General features: G+C 47.0%; 1 protein-coding gene across 3 annotated transcripts in view; it reads left to right on the top strand.

The window, feature by feature from the left end:
• LOC142365581 (uncharacterized) overlaps positions 1 to 24,830 on the top strand; it is a 122,170-nt gene that overhangs the window by 46,277 nt on the left and 51,063 nt on the right. The window contains exons 1-2 of one of the 3 annotated variants that reach the window (XR_012766495.1): positions 1,494 to 2,040; positions 3,591 to 4,489. The exons of 1 other annotated variant lie outside the window; for it this stretch is intronic. The gene's annotated coding sequence lies outside the window, so the exon portion shown is untranslated. Of the gene's footprint in view, positions 1 to 1,493; positions 2,041 to 3,590; positions 4,490 to 24,830 lie in introns of those variants that run through there. One more of the 3 variants, XM_075446478.1, reaches the window with a different exon arrangement.

Below are 24,830 nucleotides of genomic sequence, written 5' to 3'. Positions count from 1 at the left end.
GAGGCAACTTGGAACCCTCCAAAGAGACCCTCGGAGCAACGTTAAAAGAATCAGGAGCAGAGGTGGTGGTCTCCTCTATCCTCCCAGTCAGAGGAATGGGTCCAGGAAGGAGGAGGCGAATTGAACAGGTGAATGCCTGGCCGCGTAGCTGGTGCCATGCTCAAGGTTTTGCCTTCTGTGATCATGGATCTACCTTTGAGAAGCCGGGTCTGTTGGCAGCTGATGGGATTCACCTGACCAAGCGGGGCAAGAGGGGCTTCGCCAACGAGCTGGCCAGACTCACAAGGAGGGCTTTAAACTAGACTCGGCGGGGGAAGGGGATGGAGTTTTGAGCAACAGAGAAGAGCCAGGGGCTGCTGATGCGTTAGGAACCAACAGGGGAACACCTGAGAAATGCCGCAAAGGAACTGGGGCGCGATCCTCCAAAAAGGTGATGCGGTCGACAGCCCAACTGAAGCATCTCAACGCCAACGCGCGCAGCACGGGTAACAAACGTGGCTGAGTGAGGACCTTCTGGTCGAGCTGAAGCGCGAGAAGGAAACGCATAGGCAGTGGAAGCGGGGACAGGCAGCCTGGGAAGAATGTAAGGATGCTGCCCGGGTGCGTGGGGATGGGATGAGGAAAGCTAAGGCACAGCCGGAGCTGAATTTGGCAAGGGGTGTGAAGAATCGTAGGAAGGGCTTCTACTGGGGCGTTGGTCAGAAAAGGAAGACTAAAGACACACACCACACTACGCACACACACCACACCCCCCCCCCTCCGATAAATAAGACTGGAGATCTACAGACAGACGATTTTTTTCCTCCGTTTTCACTGGCAATCACTGTTCCCACATCCATGATCTGGATGATGGGTAGACAGACCGTACCCTCAGCGAGTTTGCTGATGATACAGAACTGGGAGGAGTGGCTGATACCCCAGGGGGTTGTGCTGCCATCCAGAGGGACCTCGACGGGCTGGAGAAATGGGCAGGCAGGAGCCTCGTGCAGTTCAACAAGGGGAAGTGCAAAGTCCCGCGCCTGGGGAGGAACAACCCCATGCACCAGTATATGCTGGAGGCCGACTGGCTGGAAAGCAGCTTTGCAGAAAAGGACGTGGGGGGCTCCTGGTGGACACCAAGTTGAACGCGAGCCGACAACGTGCCCTTGCCGCAAAGAAGGCTAAGGCTATCCTTAGCCCGATATAGAGGAAAGCAGGGTTTATGTATGTTACACTACAGTTGTGTAGAGCAATCGAATTGCTCGCTCTCCCCGGGGGTGCAGGGCACCACAGACCACCCTCGGGCAGCTTTGGGGGCTCTGCCTATTTTTCTAAAAGCCTCCTACCCAGCTTAGCGCAAGTCCTATCTTGATCTGCCCTCCAGCCCTCAAGCCACCAGTGCTGAACACACGCTTTGTATTTTATTTTCTCCCGGGAGGCGTGCAGCTTAGAAACGGCTGCAATTGAAGTGGGGCTTTCAGGGAACAATTTAGAGCACCTTCTGTTGGCTCTGCGAAATGTTCTGAAAAGTTAAGGCCTGCCCTGCCCTGGCAAAAGCAGTCATGTGACTGGAGGGAGCAGCGCCAAAAAGCCACAAGCACGTTTGGGGTGGACTTGCTGCGGTAATAAATAACAGTAAGCAGTACTTCTAGCTACACCAGCCTCTTGTGAGACCTCGTTGCCCGCCCACAGGGTCGCAGCACTACACGGCGCAGATCCCTCCGCGGACTCGGCCAACGTCTTCTCCCTCCGCCCCCGGGTCGGATCCCTCCGCGCCCCGAGAGCACGCAAACTCCCTGAGCCCCGGCAAGCACCAGGTCGACGAGGGCGGCCCCGCCAGGGGGGCGGGGACAAGCGAAAACGACAGACGAGACAGCCCATCGAGACGCAGGATCGGCCGGCGGCGATCTGGCGGCCCAATGGGCGCCGCGGAGGGCCTGGCCGAGTGGAGGAAGCGCGGGGGCGACAAGGGGCGTTGTCGTGGCTGACGAGATTATTGGGGCGCCGCCACTGTCTTCGGGAAGGCGCTTCCCCGCCAACGTCATCTACGAGGACGAGGAGGTAGCCGCGGCTTTGCTCTGTGCGCGGTCCCCCTTCCCTTCCCTTCCCTTCCCTTCCCTTCCCTTCCCTTCCCTTCCCTTCCCTTCCCTTCCCTTCCCTTCCCTTCCCTTCCCTTCCCTTCCCTTCCCTTCCCCGCGCTCGCAGGCACCCTGAGCCGAGGGCCCGTTGCGCGGTGCCCGGGAGCGCGGCAGGGTGGGTGGAGGGACGGAGGACGGGCGGGGCCTCTCTGGGTTGTGGCGCTCTCTACTGCACCATCCCTAAAACATCGCGCTTCTTCGGTGCCCCCCCCCCGGCTGCCGCGGCGCGTACTGGGTTGCTGGTGCTGTCCGGCTCGCCTCGGTTCCCAGCCCCACCGTGGCGCGTGCGCGCGTGCGCAGAGGAGGGCCTCTGACGGTAACGCTCTTGGTGGCAGCCGCAGACGTTTGCCGCGTGATATCCCTTTGGCACTGCAAGTCGTGCAAAGTTTGCTGCCGAGGGATGGGAGCGGTCCTGCCTCGTGTAGGATGATAGTCTTGAAACCGTAGATTAAGCACACGCAGTCAGTGTCCTCGGGGATTCGGCTGGGGGGGGGGTGGGGATGTGGGGGTGTGTGTAAACAGTGGACGTCTGAGTAGCAACCGTAAGGAGTTAGTTCTGCATAGGAGAAATGCAGGTCCTGATGTGCCTCGTAATAGCGTTATAGAGATTTCACAGCTCTGCTGTGCAAGGCTTTGGTTCTGAAGCCCCGAACTGGATTATTAAAGCAAAGAATTACAGCTTTTCTTATTTTTCATAAAAAACAAACAAAAAAAAACAAATCTAGAAACCGGTCATCCTGCAGGCTGCAAAAGCTTCCCAGGTCTCGTTGCTGTGGTGAGGTGGGGCCGTGATAACAGCATGCTTGCAAGGTTCACGGATGCTGGTGCACCACGACGTGCTAGGAACTCGAGCGAGCTGCTCAGACTTGGGGGGGGGGGGGAAGCAGCCCTTACCTACACGATGGTAACTTTAAGTTAGTATCCCGTATCATTTTGTTATTAAACTGCTGACAGTTAACAGTTAGGGATGTCTTCTGCTCTTGAAGGTAGGGTTTATGTGCAATGTAGAAGACAGACTGGTACGCTGCACTTGCAGGCTTCCTGTGATTATGCTTTTGCTCAGTACTGGAGTTCCCTGTAGCATGGAAAACGAATGGCCGCTGATCTTCCACTTCGCCGAATTCTTTGCTGATTCAGTTAAGCCCTTTGTCTCCTGCCTCTGCGTGGACCACATCGAATGGAAAAAGTGCTTAGGAAATGGTCAACCCAAATCAAAACATACTGGAGGTCGCTAATGTGAAGTCCTGGCCCGTCTCCTTGCCCCCATCATCTTGCATGCTGAATCCCGCTTCTGGAGGGGGCTCTGTAAATACGTTGTATTTTGTGTATAGAAAGTATTGATATCACGTAAGAAAAGCGTTTGGGGTATCCGGTAACCTGCTTCTGCACGAGTTCAGTGGGGCATATTGATTTGCTTAAGCTATTGCCTTTCTCTGAAGCCAATTACGTTGTAACTGTTTGCTCTTCCTCCAGTGCCTTGCGTTCCGCGATCTTTCACCCCAAGCTCCGACGCTTTTCCTAGTCATGCCTAAGGAGCCAATTATCAGGTTATCTGAAGCAGAAGGTTCTGGTGAATCTGTAAGTACTGGGGAAGCTTTCTGTATGCTAAACTGTACCTGTAATTAGTTCCTAATTTACTAGACTCTTTCCCTCTTGATAGGGCGCGGTAGGCTATTTTGGGTTTTCTGGCGCTGTAACCTTTTGCCTCTAGCTTGTAACGGAACTGAGCTTTTTGACTGAAAGTAGGGATATAAAGCACTGCTCATCCCTGGGTATGTACTTCTGGTGCAAAATGCGGTGTCGCTTTGGAGCGCAGTCTGATGCCTGTTGTCATGGTTGAGAGAGAGAGGAAAATGTCGGTTGCAGGCGGACAGACGGTAGTTTGAAGCGCAGTGGCTGAATTGCTAGGAATTGGCTAACTGGTTTCTCTGGGTGGTTCTCTGCTCTCCTTCCTTCCCTTCCTGCCCTCTCCCCTCTTTGTGTGTGGCTTTTTATTTTATTTGTTTACGGTTTTGTACTTCCTTTCTCCAGCTTCTTGGGCATTTAATGCCCGCTGGGAAGAAGCGTGCTGCTCACCTGGGCCTGACACATGGATTCCGGATGGTTGTGGATGAAGGGCCCGAGGGTGGGCAGCCTGTCTGTCGCGTACATCTACGTATTCTGGGTGGCCGTCAGTTGGGCTGGCCGCCTGGCTAAGATTTTTGCACCGCAAGAGTTGCCCCACGTGTATGAATCGCCACTGAATGGATTTCGTCTGTTGCCCGTCAGTCTAGCCACTGTCAATGTCTCATTTTTTGTGACGCGTGTCTGTGGAAGGTAACAAAGGCTTTTGAGCAGCAGTTGCACAATAAAGATTTAGCATGGGGATATCACCTCTGTCTTGAGCGTCTTACTGAGGGAAATAGTTCTGCAAGTTAAAATGGTGTCTCCCCGGAGCGTAAGTATGTGGAATGTTTCAGTCTGTTAACAGCGTTCTGTAGATAGGCAGTGATTTGGCCAGTCATTTGAAGCGTGACGCTGGAACCGCTTGGCAGTCTCCTGCGTCTTGTGGGAAGCAAACGCTTAGCTTTTTGGAAGTGGTACACAAATGTACATAAAGCCAGTGTAGGCCGCTGCTAACACTTTAGAAAACGCTGTACGTGACGCTACAGGCGTGCCATACGAGGGTGGTTTTGGCACAGTGCAGTGTGTTGGAGAAGCATCCAACTCCTGTTGGAGCACTTTATCCCTTTTCTGGTGAGGAGGGATATGATAGGGGAAAACACTCGGTCTGAATGGCAGCTGTGGGGCTTCCATAGCACAGTGGAATCTCTCTTTTGTCGGTTTGGGTCAGCTGTCCTGGCTCTGTCCCCTCCCAACCTCTTGCCCACCCCCAGCTTTCTGGAGTTTGGGGGTGGTTGGAGAGAGAGCCTCCATGCTGTGGGAGCACTGCTCAGCAGTTAGTCAAAACATTGGTGTGTTACAACTGCAAAGCACAGCACTGTGAGGGCTGCTATGGGGAAAGTCGCCTCCATCCCAGCCAGGGCCAAACCAAAACTACATCGCGGGGAGACGGCAAACTTCATCTTTCTTTAATGGCTTTTAAAAAAGGGAGATGGGCACGGGAAAGCAGGGCGATCCTTCGTTGCCCTTGAAACACCGTGTTACTGAGGCACCAGAGACGCCCACTGGAAGGCGTCTTCATCTCTTCTGTATCCCCAAGCAATGGGGTGAAGTTTGGTGATGCGGGCGCGTAAGTAACGCGAGGCCTTCACCTTTATTTAATCTTCCCGGGGAGAAGTTCTGGCTGTGTAAACTCCCTAAGGTATCCCGAAGGTGTTCCCGCTTCTGGGGGCGGGGGAATTCTGAAGCAGCTAGGCATGGCTCATACATTCAGAGAGACCGGGTGATTGCCGTAGGTTTAGGAGGTCTCTGGCGCCTGGTGGAATCTATGTCTCGCCTCGCTGGCAACGTTGCCGATACTTTGTTCCAAACCAGAGAGAGCAAAGGGTTATTAAACGGTGATCCGCTGAAGAATCGTAGCATCCTAGAGCAGCCCAGGTGGGCAGGGACCTCGAAAGATCGTCTGGCCCAGCCTTTTGTGGCAAAGGGAGCCTAGATGAGATTATCTAGCACCCTGTCCAATCGCATCTTGAAAACCTCCAGCGTTGAGACAAAATGTCTGTCTTGTATCGAGATGAAACCTCTCTCCTGGTGCAACTTGTACCCGTTGCCCCTTGTCTTCTGCATGTGGCTCCTCGCGAAGAGAGCACCTCCGGCCTCTTTGTAGCCACCCTTTAAGTACTGGTACTGGCATGCTGTGACGAGGTCCCCCCTGAGCCTTCTCTTCTCCAAGGGAGAAAAGACCCAACTCCTTCAGCCTTTCCTCACAGGGCGGGTTCTCCAGCCCTTTGATCGTCTTTGTGGCCCTCCTCGGGACCCTCTCCAGTCTGTCTGTGTCTTTTTTCGGTTTGTTGTTTTTCTGGGTTTTTTTTGAATTGTGGGGACCAGAACTGGACACAGCGCTGCAGGTGCAGCCTGCAGGGGTGACCTCTGTGAGAAGAGGCCAGGGTCTGCCCTGGGCTGGACACAGCTGGTTCCAGCCAGCTAGGCACCGGACTCGCCACAGGCCAAAGCTGAGCAACTCAGCGAAGCTGGTGGCGCCCCTGTGAAAACATCCGCTTAAAGTTAGTATGGGATACAAAGATGATCGCGTAAGCTTACTTGTACGTATCTTAAATGTTAGATGCATGCAAAAAAAGGTCACTTACCAACCCATCGATGCCTGGTGTCAGGTAAGGGATCTCTCGGCCTCGAGGGGTAACCTTTGGGGGGCGTCCCTACTCAAGGGGAGATCGCCGCCGCCGCGCAGCCAGCTGCTGTGGAGGGAGAGCTCGACGGACCCTGATGGCCGCACATATTTCTAGCGTAAAGTGGTTGAGTCGTAGTCAGATTTTCTGCCGTGTTCACGCAGTTTTGGCCGCTTATCAGCCCAGTCTCCAGCCAAACCGGTTTGTTGGGTTTGGTGCTGGGTTCTCACTGATAGCCTCACACAACAGGACTAACTTCGGTTAACAGAACCTCCTGGGAACTTTAAATCCCTGAAGTCATTTCTCAAAATTTGAGGAAAGATTGTAGGTGAGCTAGTGAACCCTTGTGGCAATCGGGTCCATGTCAGTTGTTTCCCTTGCCAGGTAATGGCAAAGATATTAATTGACTCTCTTCAGCAACAGGAATACTAAAAAATGCTCCAGTTAAATCTAAAACAGTATAATATTGAGCGCACGCAGGTATCCGAGTAAGAATTAAACTGGGGTCAGGGACTACAGGATGTGGGGAAATAACATGTTCATTTACAGCACAGAGATCTCGAACAAATCTATACTCTGGGTCCCCATCTTTATCTAATAATCGATGTTTGCTTACGGGTAGAATAGGAGTATTATAAGGACTTTGACATTCTCTAAGTGTGCCCTTTCTCAAGAAAGACTCGGTTTGTTTATGTATACTCGGTATAGCTTCATCAGCAATGGGGTACTGTGGTATCGAAGGGGGCGAGCCTCCTTTTGTTTTAATAATTACCGGTTCTGCAGATAACAGCAATCTTGCATCTTCGCTAGAGTTACTCTAGAAGATAAAACTTTGTCCTTGAGGATGTGCATAATTTCAGATCCCGTTATTACCAATTGGATTCCGCTAGGAGCAAGAAGTATCTGAGTGCCAAATTCCTGCAAAAGGTCACATCCCAGCAACAATACGGGTGAATTTGGGGATATCATAAAACTTCCCCCACGCCAATTTTCCGGCCAAAATAATAGGAAGGGGTGTAGAGAGGTATTTTACTACTTCTCCTACAACTCCCTGTTAGAGATTGTTTATAAAGATTGATTATAGAATAGAATAAAATCATAGAACTAGTATGTAGATTCAGCTGTGTAAACACAGCTGTGTTAAGAAACCATACAATCGGTATGTTGCAATTGGGATAGAAATGAATTGTATGGATTGTATCAAACAGAATTTACAAAAGAAGCCCAGACGACCCTGAAACCAAGCAAGGCCTGAAACCAGCCAGGGAGAATTCTACGAAGACAGAAGAATAGAAAGAACTAAATAAATGATGTACTCAAAGGAACGGAACGGTTGCTTAGAAACTTATGAAGATTCTAGACTTGATGTAATCGGTTTAATAAATGTATATAAACTGGTCTAGCGAGTTAACCTTTGCCACTCACTGAGGTGATGGCCCAACTCTGAGTTGTGAATAAAGCAAAACCTAGTGTAACCCACTCGTGTGAGGATAAAATTTTTAACGCTCCCCGTATAATTACCTTTTCTTCTGAAACTTGTGGAATGGCATAGCTTAATAGAGACAACGTTGCTCCCGTATCTACTAAAAACTGAACAGAAATCCCATTTACCTTTGCAGGAACTCGTCCGTACTCATTTACCTCTACTCCTTCGAGGGACATTTTCGCGTTTCTCCGGCAAGTGTGGAGTCTCTAATATTTCACTGCGAATGAGGACGCGGTGGATATGCAGGGGTGGCTCCTCGTCCAGGACTTCTTGGGCGAAGCGGACATTCCCGTTGAAGATGTCCTAAATTTCCACAATAAAAACATTCTAGAGTATTAGAAGTTGACTGGTTTTGAAATGGGGGAAATGGGGCTCTTCCCCCACGTCCTCTACCCCTCGGGTTTCCTCTTGAGAGACCCCTACCTCTTCCCCTGGGGTTGTAAGTTTGTGTTATAGCAGCCGCCAATAGACTGATTTCCCTCTCCTTTCCCTGTCGTTCTCGCTTTCTTTCCTGTTTCTGTTTCTCACTCTCTCTTCTGTTTTTCTTCATCTCTTCCGTCACAAACAAAGGTAGCAATACTAAGTATTTCAGTTAAGGTTTCCCCTTGCCATCCTGGCATGTGCTTTTTAAAATATTTATTAATGTCTGGGGATGATTGTTCCACAAAAACACTAATGGCTAGTGGTTTCTGAAAATTTTCCCTTGTCATCCCCCCATACTTTAATAAAGTTGCTTTTAGCTGTGTCCAGTAATCGCTTGGATGTTCATCAGGTTTTTGTCTGCACTCTAAAACTTTTGTCCAATTTGCAGTCTTTTCACCACACTGCCGCACGGCATCTAATAATTGCCGGACAGCAACCTGGTAGGCTTGCATGCCATCTGGAGTAGTTAGGTCGCAAAGAGGATTTTCAGTGGGCCAGGGGTTTACCCCTTGCCCTCTTTGAGCAATTTCTCTGTCCTTTTGGAAAATCTTTTCTCTTTCATCCATCTGGAATAATTCTCTCAACAGAGTTTTCACATCATTCCGATTAGGAGTATAGTCAGTAACTATTCCAGACGACATTTGTGCACGTTTTTCGGCATCATCTCTCAGTCTTGGCATTTTACTTTGCCACATAATTAAATCTCTCATAATTAACCTCCTCGGCCTCTGGGGCGGAGGGAGGCGAGCTCACTTTTGTCTTAGGTGGTTTACGCCTTCGATAAGCCCAATTATACCATATATGCCAATAATCAATATCCTGGCTGCCAGAATCTTCCAATATTATCCTTAAAAATTTTAATTTATGGAGTTTAAAGGTTGTTCCTGTAGGAGGCCAAATATCCATAGGTCATCCTCCTCCTCTAGTCCGAGTCAGGAACGGCCATTCCTCCTGGCACAGCAAAATTAACCTTCGCTCCTGTAAAGTTTGTGCCAAAGTTATTTGCTTCCAATTCTCTAAGACCTCAGCAAGGGGCGTCCCCCTTCCAACGCTGGGTACAGTTCCCATTTTCACAAAAATTCTAATGGACTTAGCTAAGCTCTTAGCAAGTTTAAACACAAGAGTACTCCCAGTTTTGTCTGGAATCACCCGTGCCCAAGTCTCGTAGGTGAACTCGCCTATTGTTGCCGGCAAGTGAGCGTTGGTAAGGGGCTTGTCCGGAGGATTTCCTGGCTCTCCTTCCTCTTGTGTCCTAGAGTCCCATCTGGGGTGCCACCTCTACAAGGGAAAAACCAGACGTGAGTACCTCTAGGTTTGCTTTATTGACAACTCGGAGTTGGGCCGTCACCTGAGTGAGTGGCAAAGCTCAACTCGCTTAGACCAGTTTATATACATTTCTTAAACCAATTGCATCAAGTCTAGAATCTTCATAAGTTTCTAAGCAACCGTCCAGTTCCTTAAATACATCATTTATTCAATTCTCTCTGTTCTTCTCTCTTAGCAGAATTCCCCCTCGCTGGTTGCAGGTCCCGTTTGGTTTCAGGGTCGGCTCGGGGTCGTCGCCTGTCCTTTATCTTCTTCTGTGAATTCTGTTTGGTACAATTCTGAGAAAGACTTCGAGAGGCTTCAAGATGTTCTATTAAAAGTTTAGTTAAAGCGAGCAATTTTCTCATACAAAAAGTTTCCTTCTATACTGCGATACACCTGTTTCAGATAATTAATCATCTTTTGTTAATATTGTCTTTGTGTGATTAGCTCGACTGGGTTTTAAGCCAGTCTCGGGTGGGTCTGTACAAGGGACAAGGCTGAGAACAACATCTCAGGCCTTTCGAGTGGCATTCTGGTTGCATTTAGCCTTATACTATAGTTAACTTATTCTAACCTAAATTCTTAACTTTTTCGAGTAAATACAACATTTTCTACAGCCTCACACAACAGGACTAACTTGGGTTAGGCCTGCTTGTTGAGCATCTGCCTGGACCAAAGTTCAGTTAGTTTGGACAGGAGGAGCGCATCCATCACAGCAGGCTTCCCCTAGCAATGACCCCAGAGCTCTGAGGGCGGTAGTCAAGGGCATGGGGGCCCAGGTGGTGTTCTCCTCAGTCCTGCCAGAGAGGGGAAAGGGTGGGAGGAGGAGGAGGAGGAGGAGGGCACTGATAATGCGGGTCAATAATTGACTGCGGAGCCGGTGCTGGCAACAGGTCCCTCTCCGCAGAGCTGCTCTCCAGCAGGTCCGCCGCAAGCCTGTACTGCTGCATGGGGTTGTTCCTCCCCAGGTGCAGGACCCTGCATTTGCCTTTGTTGAACCTCATCAGGTTCCTCTCTGCCCAACTTTCCAGCCTGTCCAGGTCACGCTGAATGGCAGCACAGCCTTCCGGTGTATCTACCACACCTCCCAGTTTGGTGTCATCAGCAAACTTGCTGAGGGCACATTCTGACTCTTCATCCAGGTCGTTGATGAAGAAGTTAAACAAGGCTGGGCCCAGTACTGACCCCTGAGGGACACCACTAGTTACCAGCCTCCAACTAGACTCAGCGCCGCTGATGACAACCCTCTGAGTTCTGCCATTCAGTCAGTTCTCTATCCACCTCACCGACCACTCATCCAGCCCACACTTCCTCAGCTTCCCTAGGAGGATATCATGGGAGACTGTGTCGAAAGCCTTGCTGAAGTCCAGGTAGACAACATCCACTGCTCTCCCCTCATCTACCCAGCCTGTCATGTCATCGTAGAAAGCTATCAGATTGGTCAGGCATGATTTCCCCTTGGTGAATCCATGCTGACTACTCCTGATCACCTTGTTTTCCTCCACTTGCTTGATGATGGCCTCCAGGATAAGCTGCTCCATCACCTTTCCCGGGATGGAGGTGAGGCTGACCGGCCTGTAGTTCCCTGGGTCCTCCTTCTTGCCCTTTTTGAAGATTGGAGTGACATTGGCCTTTCTCCAGTCCTCGGGCACCTCTCCTGTCCTCCAGGACCTCTCAAAGATGATGGAGAGTGGCTCCGCAATGACATCCGCCAGCTCCCTCAGCACTCGTGGGTGCATTCCATCGGGGCCCATGGATTTGTGGACATCCAGATCGCTTAAGCGATCCCTCACGCAGTCCTCCTCGACCAAGGGAAAGTCGTCCTCTCTGTAGGCTTCCTCTCTTACCTCCGGGGCCTGTGATTCCTGAGGGCCTGCCTTGGCACTGAAGACTGAAGCAAAGAAGGCATTCAGTAGCTCTGCCTTCTCCGCATCCTCCGTCACCAGGACACCCGCCTCATTCAGCAGCGGCCCCACATTGTCCCTAGCCTTCCTTTTGCTGCTGATGTAGTTGAAGCAGCCCTTCTTGTTGTTTTTGACATCCCTTGCCAGCTTCAATTCCAGGTGGGCCTTGGCCTTCCTCGTTGCATCCCTGCATGCTCTGACCACATTCCTGTACTCTTCCCAAGTGGCCTGCGCCTCTTTCCACATTCCACGGACCTTTCTGTTCCACCTGAGCTCTGCTAGAATCTCCTTATTCAACCATGCAGGTCTCCTGCCTCCTTTGCTCGATTTCTTTCTCAGGGGGATGCATTGCTCCTGAGCATGGAGGAAGTGACATTTAAAGAGCGACCAGCCCTCTTGGACCCCCCTGCCTTCGACAGCCCTGGCCCACGGGATTCCTCCCAGTAGCTCCTTGAAGAGGGCAAAGTTAGCCCTCCTGAGGTCCAAGGTTTTGATCCTGCTTATCGCCCTGCTTCCTCCATGCAGGATCCTGAACTCCACTATTTCATGGTCACTGCAGAGTCTTTTGTCCATTTTCTTGGGCCTCCTTTAACAGTCGTTTCAAGTCATTATGTTGTAGCAGCTTTTTCACTGATGTGATGTTCATTCCAATGGGGACAGGTAGTAAATCGTGAATCACTGTATAGTTGGTTTGTAATAGTTGGTGAGATGTAACAGGAGTCGAATAACTGAAATCGCATCCAACAATGTTAGTGAAATTACAAACACAAAAATTTAAATGATTATCAATATCTGTGACCATGTTATCTATAAATATAAAATTACAAGGAGATCTCATGCAAACACATCCTTTCCCAATATATGCAAGCACAGTGTTGGGGGCCTCATTGGGATGTATCTCAAAATGACAAACGTTTTGTTCAGTGTCGAGACAAATGTCTTGCGCTTTAAGGGTATTACTCTCACAAATAAAGCCTTGTTGTTCTCGTGTGATACATGCATCGACGTCAACAGTTTGCCATTTGTCACCATCTTTTTTGGCCCACACTCTATGCTCAATAGGATAGAGTACCATTCCATTGTGATTTAATCCTAATGCAATGAATGGGTATATGGTATATACCGAGGCATTTTGTATCGTTAAGACAAAAGCAGTGGCCTTACTCTCAATGGGGTCATAGGTGAAATTAACTAGGTACCACCAGGATTGAAATTTTTTCTCAAAGTCAATTGCATTATCCCATATCACTTTTTGAATTTCGGTAGGTAAGGTGCCTTCTTCACCTTCCCTTATAATTGCAGCAGTCATCGATTGCATCCAAAGCTGGGCTTGGATACAGCTGAGTGCTAAAGAAATATTGCTTTGGGCTGCACCAAGTGCATTTGCAATCAGCTGATGGTCCTTTTCACTTGTTTCTTCCCGCTGAGGTAATATATAAAAAAAGCCATTGGTGATTTCCCAGAGTTAAAAGGGAAGACCGTAGGGGGTGTTCTAACCTATCCAAGTCACCAGTAGTTGTGGCTAGTTTGTTAGTAAGTACTTCAGCATCTATACTGTTTAAGACTCCCGAGCTTGTTCCTAAGGTACCAGTTACATCTCTCTTCAATTGTTGTGAGGAGGTAAGGGTTCGTTCATATGTAACCACGCATACCATCCCGCATAGGATGTACCTAGGAAAGGTAAGCAAATAGGTTTGATGGCAGAGATATTAATCTGCATTGATAGTTCCACTCGCTTGAGAGAGTAGGTCGGGTTAAACAATATTTGTTGTTGACCGGTATTTTTGATAACGTAAGGACCAATGTTAAAAATGTAAGGATTTAGACCTGTGAGTGTTGGAATGGATTCATTCTCAAAATTTTGTTGGGGTGACATCGTGATTGGTACAGGCATAGCCGTAGTTGAAGTCTTTTCCTGTGATATGTCTAACCCAAATTTAAATGATAGTGCTTTGTTTCCTCTGTCAGTGCTTCCCAAACAGACAACAGATACTGACTGAATTATAGTAAAATTGAACCAACAAACATCAGATGCACAGTGCTTCCTATCTATTGTGGATTCTGTTTTTTGTTCAGGAAATTTCCTGATAGTAACTTGGGTTGAAGGAGGGAAATCTTTTCTACTGCTAGCATTAAAGGTTTGACAACCTATGTGGATTGTTTTCCCTTTATTGACCTTCCATCTATGCATCGAATGCTTCCATTCCGATTCATGTATTTGCAATTCCCTGTTGTCATATATGATGACAGTTGCTAAACTCATTCATTCTAAGTAGAAATAGTATTACAGCTAGAATGAGGGACAAAATTCCTTGGATGCACTCGAGGTTAGCGTAAGCCAATGCGTCCGTCCACTTGCAGTTCGTCCAGGATTCCTGTGAACACAAAAGGGAAGAAAAAACACGCTCAGTCGACAAGACCGACAGGGTTAAAAGGAAGGTGAAATCCACCAGGTGCTGATCCAGTGTATTTTTTTCTGAGCAATCTTTGGCTTCCCATGCACAGGGATTTTTAGGAGTGACTAGTAGCATTGGCACTGCTCCAGTTTGAGGTATTTTTACTAGTACAGGTTGTCCTGCATAAAAACCTGTAGGGTATTTCACCACTTCAGCAATATTTGGAACTGCGGCAGTTAGGGTTGTAGTATTAGCATTTTTTTTTTTTTTTTTTTTCCAATTTTACTACCACCCCGTCAATACCGGTAAGTGTTGTTGTTGGCAATGGGTATTGCCAAACATTAGTGATTTTAGAGGGGGGTAACGGTATGGAGGTTTCTAGCAGACTCAGTGCTATTGTGCCTAATCCCTTTTCACGTCCTGCAAAGCTCCACACAGTTCCATCAGGGAGTTTCCACACTTGCCCGTGCAGCAAATCAAATCCTAAAAGATTAGTGTGTGCAGCACCCACTAACACTTCTTTCCTGGTCATTCTCTGTTCTCCTGGAAACCAGAGGGTAATTTTTGCAGTGGGGCATGTTTTTATCACACCATCAATCCCCATAAATTTGACTTTGTGTCGGGTGGGTTTTATGCCTAGAAGTTGTGTTGTTTTATTAGTGATTACTGACATTTGGGCCCCGGTATCGATAAGAAATTCGGTTAATATTTTCCGGGGTCCAATGGGAAGGGCAATAATAGGTTCGTTGATTTTACCAGGGAGCCATTGAATCGCTAGTACCCGCCAGGCAGGGTGGCTCACTGCCCTCCCCGGGGGTGGGAGTTTTTTTTGCTGGGACTTTGACAAATCAATCAAGTTAGATTCTGGTGCAGAAGGCACAACACTGTCATAACCAGGAGATTCTCCGGTTGGATGCTTTACCCCAACTGAATTATTTTTTCTAGTTAAGGATTGGACCAGTGCACAGAGATCTTCCGTAGGGACACCGTGCAGGAGCCGTCGAGGTACCCCCAAGTCCAGGGCTTTACGCCACAACTCATTTCGCTCCTTATCAGGTTTAAATCTCCCATCAGGTTTAGGGTTGTGAGTATGCATTCGATCAGATTTGGAGTCTTTTATGTGGACCTGGCGAATCCTTCGGGTAGGATCGGGGGGATTTTCACCAGTTAGGGTAGCCCAGCCCATTTGGCATCCATATCTGTCTATTTCCTGTACAAATTCATTCCAAGTGGGTATATGGTTACGCCGACCCCGACCACGGTCAGGGTTATCACGAATCTCCCGTATGCGGTTTCGAGTTTCTACTGCAAATGGCTTAAGGCAATCGGGGAGACCACGGATGAGAGGGGCTAGTCGGTCTGGGTCAATAGGAGCTAACATCAGGGATTTTCGAAACTCCTCCCGGTCATACATAGCTTGCAGGCAAGCTGCTTTTCGTACTGCTGCAGACAGGTCAGAGTAACCCTTAGCTCTAATCTCTAACGGCTCTCCCCTTTCCCACGGATCCATACCGCCTGCCCAGTAGGCTGCTCGAGAGATTAGGGAATAACAATGATCTCCTGGCATAGTGGTTAAAAACACTCCAGGTCCCCAGGTGTCTCCCGCTTCATCCTCACTTAACATAATTCTATCTCCACCCTCAGCAGAAACTCGCCACACATATTCAACAGCTGACTCGCTTGGCCGCCTCGAGTATTTCTCTTTTATTCTTTCCAACTCTGTCGGTGTCCACGGCACGGTACGTGTAGTGGTATGGATTTCATCATCATCATCAACAGCTGTTTCAGTTTTAACCAGAGGTCACAAGGGAATCACTTGGGATTTAAAAGTCCCTTCGACTTCACTGACCTCCTCATCATCACTGTTACACCAAAAATCTTCAGTCTGCATTCCTGAGCTCGGGTAACGCATTAACTCACGAATCTGCTGGACCTGGGCAGAAGGCTGCATTTTATCTAAAAGCCCATTCATCTTTTCCAACAACATCCTAAGCTGCTGAGCCTCACCCCTGAGTCTAGCATTTCGATATTCTAAATTTCTATTTTCCCCCAAGAGCTCATGAACTTGGTTTGTAAGTTTACTAACCTGAGTTTCTAATTTTTCTCCTGTCTCCTTCTGGAAAGCTAATGCTGATTTCAGCACCTCATTTTCTGATTTTAAAGCTGCATGTTCTACGGCAGAGACCAGAGTAGGAGCAGGGGCTTCCTTCGCTTCCTTAGCCACAAGGTAAAAGGCCTCCGGCCACCTTTCCTTTTCAAAAGCTCCAAACTGATTATGCTGAGATGCCTAAAACTCTGGGTTATGCATACTTGTTAGTGATTGTAGATCAGTTATCCGGATGGGTAGAAGCTTTCCCAACAAGAAAGAATGATTCAAAATCAGTAGTTAAGATTGTGTTAAAAGAATTAATTCCACGATATGGCGTTCCAAAAATAATTGACTCAGATAAGGGAGCACACTTTACGGCAGCTATTTTGGTTCAAATATGTTATGCTTGTAGAAGACCGCTACAAACTGGTTTTGTCTCGACATTGCTATTGCCATCTCTTGCTGGCCTCTGGAAGGAAGCTGCCACAACGACCTGCAGGAAAGCGCTTGCGCACAGAGTAGCCCGTGGACGGGCAAAAACGGACTTGTCTAAGCGGGCAGCACGCATGGCAGGAACTGCACGTATGCAGACATGCTCTGCGCATGCGCAAATGCCCCTATAAAAGGGCAGCACATGCTCCTCGCCGCCCTCTTGCTCTCCTCCTCGCCGCCCTCTTGCCCTCCTCCTCACCGCCTGGCTGCTGGGCTCTACTCTCGCTGGGGCTCCACACCTGCACAGAGACTGAGCGGGACTGGACATCGCTGGACATCGTCGAATCCGTGGTGGTGGTAACTGATCCTCTCCCCCCGCACTTCTTTTTCTCGCCCGCTGGGGTTTTTCCGACTTTACCCTTTTTTTTTCCCCTGTCTCGTCTTCCCCCCCCCCCCCCGCCATCCCCGCCAGATCTCCGATTCCCGGTTCACTGAAAATAAAGTTTACAAGGTGGCACGGCATATGACTGCGTTTGCATCTTAATCTCGTCTCCTGGGATCGCATCGAAACCTCCCCGATATCGGATCGGGACAATGCTTTAAGAATTAGACAACAATTACACATCCCTTATTATCCAGAGTCCTCTGGACAAGTAGAAAGGATGAATAGAACTATGAAGAAAAAGTTAGTTAAGGTTTGTAAACAAACTGGATTAAAATGGCCAGAAGCTTTGAACTTAGTTTTATGGGATATTAGAAACACTCCAAGACAATCTGTAGGAGTGTCCCCTGCAGAAATTCTTTTTGGTAGAATTCTTGCCGTTCCGAGAACTTATGTTCCAGCAAAAACTAGCCTTTTGGATGGAGATGAGCAAATCACTCAATACCTTTTGTACCTCCAGGATTCTTTTTCCCAGATGAGAAACCATGCTTATTGGTATCAAGGTATATCTCCTGAAGTCCAGGTATTCTTTGTTGTAATAATCGTTGTTTGTCTGTTTGTGATTGTTCAATGTATAATAACTTGTTTAATGTCAATCACTAAGAAGTGTCAAAAAAAAAAAGTTTGGAAATATAATAATTAGTAATTGCAGGGATGCAATAAAAACAAAAGGAGGGAATGTTAGAGATTGGTTATAAAGATTGATTATAGAATAGAATAAAATCATAGAACTAGTATGTAGATTCAGCTGTGTAAACACAGCTGTGTTAAGAAACCATACAATCGGTATGTTGCAATTGGGATAGAAATGAATTGTATGGATTGTATCAAACAGAATTTACAAAAGAAGCCCAGACGACCCTGAAACCAAGCAAGGCCTGAAACCAGCGAGGGAGAATTCTACGAAGACAGAAGAATAGAAAGAACTTAATAAATGATGTACTCAAAGGAACGGAACGGTTGCTTAGAAACTTATGAAGATTCTAGACTTGATGTAATCGGTTTAATAAATGTATATAAACTGGTCTAGCGAGTTAAGCTTTGCCACTCACTGAGGTGATGGCCCAACTCTGAGTTGTGAATAAAGCAAAACCTAGTGTAACCCACTCGTGTGAGGATAAAATTTTTAACAGGCTCCCCCACCTGCCTTTGTACCTCTGGGCTCCTTGTGTTTGTGTGTGTGGATACAAGCCTTTTATCACATAACCTAACAGGAATATTTTCAGGAGACAGTTCCCAGGGGAAATTACCCAGCCTCTCTGACAACTGATTAAAAAGAAACACTCTTCAAAGGATCCCTCAGGAAAAAACCAGCAGCTTTGTAGTAGGAAACTGATCACTAACACTAGCTGTCAAAGTGAAACACCGAGTAAAAGATTTATAAGGTGAAGGAAACAATATTGTGTTTTTAAGTCTCTTCCTAGTAGGATCACAGGGAAACATTCTCAAAAAAATGTCAAGACTGTACTTCTGATTGCGTTCTTTCCAACAGCATTCAATTGTTAAATAAGTCCTTGGACTATGACTTCCTCCAATATGTAAATACTCTAGAGGTTTTCCCAGAAATCATCTCCTAATCACAGCCAGGTCCAATGTTTTATCTACATACTAATGTCACATGAAGTGAATAGGTATAACCATGCCACTGTCATCCCCCATATCTATAGCACAGATGACCCTTATAGCTTGTCTGCACATTAAAATTAGGTTAAATCATGCCACATACTAAACCTGAGGAGTTACCAAAAGTAAGTGTTCCTGTAGAGAACCTTTGAGACTCAAGGTAGTTGGATGAAGCTGGAAATTCAGTGCTAGAATACCACAGTTTGTGAGCTGTGAGGATCCACCACCAATACCTGTTAGTTGAGGTGATCGGGATGCTACCTGATATGCAGCTGTCAGGATCCTACCTTGTGTGACAGTGCATCATGGAAAAGTGTCTGTCCTTTGTGAACTGCTCAGGAAGAAGACCAGGAGAGAAAGCATCTGAGCCTGTACCAGGACATAGGATGCCTGGCTCCATGGCCTTCATGCCAAGCCCTGGAAGCAGAGGATCACCCCACCCCTCCCGCAGCTCTTGAGGAGAGCTTCCTGGGAGAGCTTCTCCATGTAATCTGATCCAAAGTGGATCCCTGCGTCCCTGTCCCACTGGTAGGAGATCCTGTCTTGTTTGGCCTTTGAGATACCAAGATTTCGGTGGAGGGGGTGTAGTGATGTCAGAATGTGGCCATCAGATATGTTATTTCAACACAATGGTGTGTCACATGAGCTTCCACATTTAGCTATGTCTCCGCTTCCCTGGAAGATGTGAGACATGGCATAACAAGCTCCAGAGAGATAGAGGTGTGAAAGGTAAGATGTTAACTGTGTTATGACTTGCTTAGAAGAACAAACACTACCTGAGAATATGAGCTATTACCTCAGGGTCAATGTGACCTGAAGACCCAACCTAAGCCGGCTCTTACTGGCTGAGAACATCCCACACCAATGATAAAACAATAGAAGGTTTGCCTTTCAAAAAAAATTCCAACAAGTGTATAACCATGACCAGAATAGCAATCGATCAGAATCCAGTATAAACCCTGCACGGGACATAGGTTTAGAACAGTGAAGATTAACACACCACTGACCACACATCCACACCACCTGCACAGGATAAGCATGTACTGATCCTGCACGGGACAAGCACATACTGATTACACGAGCAATGGTAACCGATTAGCCCACCCCTTGACATGAGTAATTTGATTGGTCTATGCAACTGTGTTGTAACATACATAAACCCTGCTTTCCTCTATATCGGGGTCCTCCATGCATTAGGCTGGAGCACTGCTATGCACATAGCTAAAATAAAAGAATAAATTCCCTTGGTAATTCTATGCTAAACATCCTTGTCTTTCTCCTTGGCCAGCAAAGAACTGAATTTTACAGAGGACGTGAGGAAGTGGGATGGTGCACTTAAATTGGACCTGGAAGCCTGTATATGTGAATTGCGGGGAAAAATAATGGCTAAAAAGGGTGCATCCAGGAAAATTACTGCTCCAGTTGCTGTTGAGCAATTCCCCAGACACAGTAGAAGGGTTGAGGACATCTCTCCGCCTTCTCATACTAATGAAGGTGTTGTCTCTCAAATGGAGTTCATTACCCAGTGTGCAACATCCAATACGCACACAGAGCCAATATATCAGTTTATTTCATGTCTGCGCAGAGATGGGTGCTAGGTGGCAACTCCACAAAGCTAGCACACCTGCTTACAATCACGCTGCATATTTATAGAGTTAAAAATGTCAGTTCCGTCTGTTAGCCATACCCTCCTAACTATGATTGGTTAGTTCTCTTCTTGCTTCGGTTTAAAGATACAGTACTCCTAAAATTTACTACGCATGCTCAGTAAATAAGGGTCTCTGTCCAACTCAAGGGGTGTGATTTTTAGTATTATAATGAGGATAGTTTGTTTAAGGGTACTCTTTATCATTCTACTGCTGTTAGTTCCAGCTTGTTAAAAAACATCTTAGTTAGCTTACATATTTTTCCAAGATATACTTTGTTCCCCAGGACAGTACTTCCAGATTAGACGTTCCTGTATCAGCCACTTTTGTCAACATCTTGGCCTTCTGTTAACCTTAGGCTACATATTCTAGCTAAATAATTAGGTCAGACTGACCTTCTGTGCATACTTGTATAATGCTGAGTTCAACCAACTACAAAGGGACTTCTGACTGGCAATTACAGGAGTCAGGTAATGAATGCTCTGACCAGGAATAGAGGGACACTGCCACCGGTCAGATTGTTGTCCCGAAAGTGGGATCGTTTACCCATTGTGCAGTACGCCAATATATACACAGAGCAGAGGTATTGTCTTTATTGCATATTTGCGCAGATATGGGTGCTAGGTGAGAATTCCACGAAGCTGGCACACCGCTTAGCAGAGTCACAACGACTATATACTCTTACAAAAACAAAGAAATTACTCATTACATTCTGATTGGTTCGTCGCGTTATACACGTATCTTAAAGGTATATTCCTTCCTTACTTAACTGCGGATGCTCACAAGCTGGGGGGCTGCAGTCTTTCTGGTTCTGAATTGAGTCGGTGGTCACGATCTCCCCCTGCTGCCTTTACCTTTTTCCTAGTTACGCTAGATCTTTGTTAACTTCATGCTTCTTTGGCAGTCATCCAGCTTTCGGAGCCTTCTGGGCAGGATGTTCCCCTTTTATCAGTCTGTTAGCTCCTCTTCAAGGGCATAATTGTTAGTAAGGCATGCATTGTTTATACAGAGTAGTCAGGCCTAAAATTAAACAGTGTCACTATGACCTAAGAAATTTTCAATCCTCACCATACCCCCCCAACGTATCCCCCCTTAGAACTCTTTCTGTTCCCCTCCACTACACATCTGTATCAGAAGCTGGTGAGACACTTTCACTGCAATAGGAGGATTTATTTTAATCGCTTTTTTTTTTTTTTTTAGTTTTCCTCTTGACTGGGGAAAAGCACAGGTCAGGATCAGCCTTTTGTTTGCTCTGTGTATGGGTAAAATGTGCTCTGTGACTGGTTTCACCAGCTGGTGTCTCCCGTCCCCTGAGGGTCATGTCTTCAGGTCATGTTGACCTTGAAGTAAAAGCTCTTAGTCACAGGTAGTGTTCGTTCTCCTAAGCAAGTCATATTGCAGTTAACGCCTTGCTTTTCACATCTTCCGATGGTTGTGCAGATACAACCACGGGGCAGCATGTGGCATTCACCCAGTTCCGTTTCCTTTGAGCAGTGAAAGGCTGACTCTGTATAGCACTCTTGATAGCTGAGAAGACAGTCTGTAGGGGCAATGCAGAAGAGACATTCTCTTTGATTCTCTTTGAGTCACTGGCGGGACAGTCTATCCACAGTTTAGATGCAGGCCTGTAGGTTTGTCCTGCTGAAATGACAGACTTGGCAAGCCAGACTATCCACATTTGGTGCCTCGGTGTCTGTCTAGTCCATTATCACCAGGTTGTGGGTGTTCCGTACAACCTTCTGCCACATGGACTGTGGGAACTGGGCATCATCTAGATCTTTGGAGGCCTGGTTGTTGCCCAGGTCTCTGTAAACCACCTCCACCACTGCTAATTCCCTCAGATGCTGGACACCTTCCTCTGCACTTCCCTTGGTAGTTTACAAGATCTACCTTGAGGGGATACCTTGTCTTCCTGCTCAATAAGAGTCACCTCCAAAGGCTGCGCATTGTTGCCCCTCTTCTGATCCCTGAGGAGACTGACAACACGGACTCCGATATCCAAATCGAAGACCCTTTATTTATCAGAAAGCTGTGTTTTATACCCTTACAAAGCTGTCCACGCACTCCAACCCATGTATGGTTAACATACATTGTTCACGCGCCTATTCTAAACATTCAATTGGCTAGCTTAGCTGTGCATGATTTCTCCTTTGTTTGCTCTGGGCATTCTGCCAAAGTCCTCTGTTGCAACTGATAACGTCCCTATTTTTCTCTTGTTCAGAAACTCTCAAGGACATCATGATATAGAATGTTCCCACAGATCCCTTTGTTGATTCCATGGTCCCTTGATAGGGATCCCTGCTGCCAGGCTTCCCCACCCTTTAAATTCCTGACTGTGGGCCTGTTCTACACTGAGAGGGAGAGGGGTGGCAGAGGTGAGAAAGAGTGCAGGGTTCTTTTGGTATCTCAGTAAGAATGGCCGATTCGAAGATCCGGTAGGAAAAACCTAACAGTACAATGTGTACTGTTAAGCAGGCATTCTTTATTGCGGTGCCGGGCACACGGGGGATTTCTCCTCCAAACGTGCGCACCAGACACCCTGTTGCTTCAGGTTAAATACAATCACACATGTAAATATTCATTATATTTCTAGGAACTAATTAGCATATGTAAATATCTTTCACGCATGTCTGTTAGCATCCTTGGGTGGTCTTTAGGGGTCCCAAGATGAAGGCCCATCCTCTTCATCACGCTGTTCACTGATTGACATTTGTTTCTGCGCAAACTCAGTTCTAGGATCACGTATATCGTGTCCTTCAGGTTGTTTGGCTCTAGTCTTGTTGCTCTCTGGGTGCCTCTTTATCTCTGTAGCTTGGCGCATTTGCCCTCCCGAGGCCGAGCCGTCTGGAGTAGAATTATTTAGGAGTCTCTTTTATCCCACAATTATCCCAATTATTTGCTGAGAACCAAGACCACTTTTGTTTCACTTAATTATTTTGTCTAACGACTAAGTGATAGCTTGTGCCCATGTCCTTCCACTACATTCCTTAATGAGAAAACAAGGATTAGTGTAACAGTTACATTGTTAGATCACTGTGCATGCAGGAATACAAGTTACAGTACTAAAGACTCCTAAAAACTAGAAAATATTAAGGCTTTTTTGTTATAGTTTCACGTTTCTTGCAATCCCCTCTATCATTCCCCCCTTTTCTTTAAGACTTTTGTTTCTTTTAGATCAAAAAGTCTTAGTAATCATCAGATTAATCCATTCTTACATTCCCAACATAATCGATTACAGCACTTGCAGCACTGAATCATTATGCAAGCCAAAACACATACACCTACTATCACAAGAGCTAGGAAAAACAGGTTCTTTAACCAGGATAAATTTGGTAGCCATGAGGTGAGTTTATTCCACATTTCCTCAAATCCGCAGGAAGTATCATCTTTAACCGCTTTGTGTAATATTCTGGTTTGTTTCCAAATTTCCTCTAGATCCATGGAGACTCTACCACTTTGGTCTATGTACACACAGCAGCTTGTGTTTATGACTGTGCAGAGACCACCCTGTGAGGCTAGTAGTGAATCGAGGGCCATTCTGTTTTGGATCACTACCTTTGACAGGCTCGATACTTCAGTTTGCAGGGCACTTATGGCATCTGTGGTTCTATTTTCGATGTTTTCTATCACTGCTGATATGTTTACGATGGCTTTTTCTAATTCACTTACTCCAAGCCATGGAAGGAACTATCTAACAAAGCTGTGAAAGCTAGTAGGCCTTTCTGCAATGGGACTGGGAGTATTTGGGGTCCTTTTAATCCGCCTAACGAAAGTTTTGATCCGTCTTTCCTGTTGATGTACTTTGTCAGTAATTGTAATATTGGGGATTACAGCTCCCAGAGTGCATACCCGTTTCCACCCAAAAGCTAGAACCTTCCAAGCTCGATTTCCACACAGCCAGTACCATCCTGTTTTCTCAGGACTTTTAGGCACCGGCCACCCAATGTCAGGTTTAGTCTTAGTTGCCTTAAAGCCCGCTAGTAAGTCTTTGTCCCAACTACTTTCCCCAAACAAATCTTTATATCTGCTACACCCTTTTGTTTTCCCCACATGTATGGTAGTATTACTCTTGCAGAATGGGGTGTTGTTCTCGCCCTGTGTGTGGCATCGTTGTATGCAGGTATAATTGTACCATGCTTTGGGTTCCTCTATTTGAATTTCCTGCTGAGTGGTCATGTTGCCCGATTCCCATTTTTGGTCTACTTTTAAATGTAAGCTGCCGGGGATGGGTATCCCTATGAGGGTTCCCCTGCTCTCTCCTGAAGTTGGCATTTGAGTACAAATCCAATAAATTTTTGTGTAGTATCTGAGTGATGTTCTGGACTAGGATCAGATGGAAATTCCTGTCCCACTGTATTGTCCAAATAGCTGGACTCATGGCTACCATCATTACCCATGGAGTTAGATCCGTCATGGTCGTCTTGTTATTTTTATCCTGAGAGGCGACTGTTGTTCTACAGTCCAGGGAACAGAGGCTTTCTTGACCCTTGAATAATAAATCCAAGCTGGTTGTTCTCGGATTTTGATTGCAGTAAAAGTGGTTAGCAGCACTTGATAAGGTCCGTTCCACTTCTCTCCAAGGGGATCACCTGAAAGAGTCTTAACAAAAACCCAATCTCCAGGTTTGATCAAGTGTATTGGTTGGTCTAGGCCCCTACCCCGTGCTTCTAGAACT

The sequence above is a fragment of the Opisthocomus hoazin genome, chromosome W, assembly GCF_030867145.1.
Source record: "Opisthocomus hoazin isolate bOpiHoa1 chromosome W, bOpiHoa1.hap1, whole genome shotgun sequence".
Classification (NCBI taxonomy): Eukaryota; Metazoa; Chordata; class Aves; order Opisthocomiformes; family Opisthocomidae; genus Opisthocomus; species Opisthocomus hoazin.
Note: the sequence above shows the minus strand (reverse complement) of the source record. Positions and strands in the feature narration are given on the sequence as shown.